Here is a 1,111-nt window from a genome sequence, read left to right as displayed (position 1 = left end):
GTCCAAAATCAAAGATAATAAAAAGTCCTTTTTCAAATATATAGGGAGGATGAAGAAAGTACCGGGAAATGTGGGGCCCCTGCAAGATCCTCTGGGCAATATGGTGGTTGTGCCAGAGGAGAAAGCAGACCTCTTTAACCAATTTTTCACCCCCGTTTTCTTGTGCAGGAACCAGGACTTCCCCACCGTGATGCAAGATGGACTTGAGGGGAATGCCTCCAGACTTCAGGCTGGGGAGGACTGGGTTAGAGAACTACTGGAGGGTCTGGACGTGTTCAAATCAGTGGCTCCAGATGCTCTCCACCCCAGGGTGTTGAGGGAGCTAGCAAGGGTTATTTCAGGGCCTTTGGCATGGCTTTATGGGGACTTGTGGTGCTCGGGCCAGGTGCCAGATGGTTGGAAGATAGCCCAATGTGGTCCCCATCTTTAAAAAAGGGAGGAGGGAGGACCCAGGCAACTATAGGCCTGTCAGTCTTACCTCAGTCCTAAGGAAACTCTTTGAGAAGATAATGCAGCACAGCTGCGATGGTCCGGCATCAGGGATGATGCTCAAGGGCAACCAGCACGGTTTCATTAGGAGCAGGTCATGTCAGACCAACCTGATTGCCTTTTATGATTAGGTCACAAAAGCCTTGGATTCAGGTGTTGCCAAGAATGTAGTCTTTCTGGACTTCACCAAGGTCTTTGACACTGTCTCCCACCCCATCCTCATTAAAAAACTAGGCAGCTGTGGCATTGATGCCTACACAGTCAGATGGATTGCAGATTGGCTCAAAGGTCGTACTCAGAGGATGGTGGTGGACAGGTCATATTCAGCCTGGGGGGAAGTGGGCAGCGGAGTCCCCCAGGGCTCAGTCCTTGGGCCCATGCTGTTCAATTTCTTTATCAGTGATTTGGACGACAGGGTGAAAAGCACCATGTTTAAATTTGGTGATGATACCAAAATTTGGGGTGAGGTGAGCACGCTAGTAGGGAGGGAAAGACTGCAGCAAGACCTGGATAGGTTATAGGGGTGGGCTAGCAAAAACAGGATGCGCTTCAATACTGACAAGTGCAGGGTGCTGCACTTGGGCAGTAGTAACCAGCAGCACACTTATAAGATGGGAAACTC

The 1,111-nt window shown here is 50.0% G+C and overlaps 1 long non-coding RNA gene across 2 annotated transcripts in view; it reads left to right on the top strand.

The window, feature by feature from the left end:
- Positions 1–1,111, top strand: part of LOC109321763 — a 122,904-nt gene that overhangs the window by 50,773 nt on the left and 71,020 nt on the right. The gene's annotated exons all lie outside the window — the stretch shown is intronic.

Source organism: Crocodylus porosus, unplaced genomic scaffold (genome assembly GCF_001723895.1).
Source record: "Crocodylus porosus isolate Cpor-Errol unplaced genomic scaffold, CroPor_comp1, whole genome shotgun sequence".
NCBI lineage: Eukaryota > Metazoa > Chordata > Crocodylia > Crocodylidae > Crocodylus > Crocodylus porosus.
Note: the sequence above shows the minus strand (reverse complement) of the source record. Positions and strands in the feature narration are given on the sequence as shown.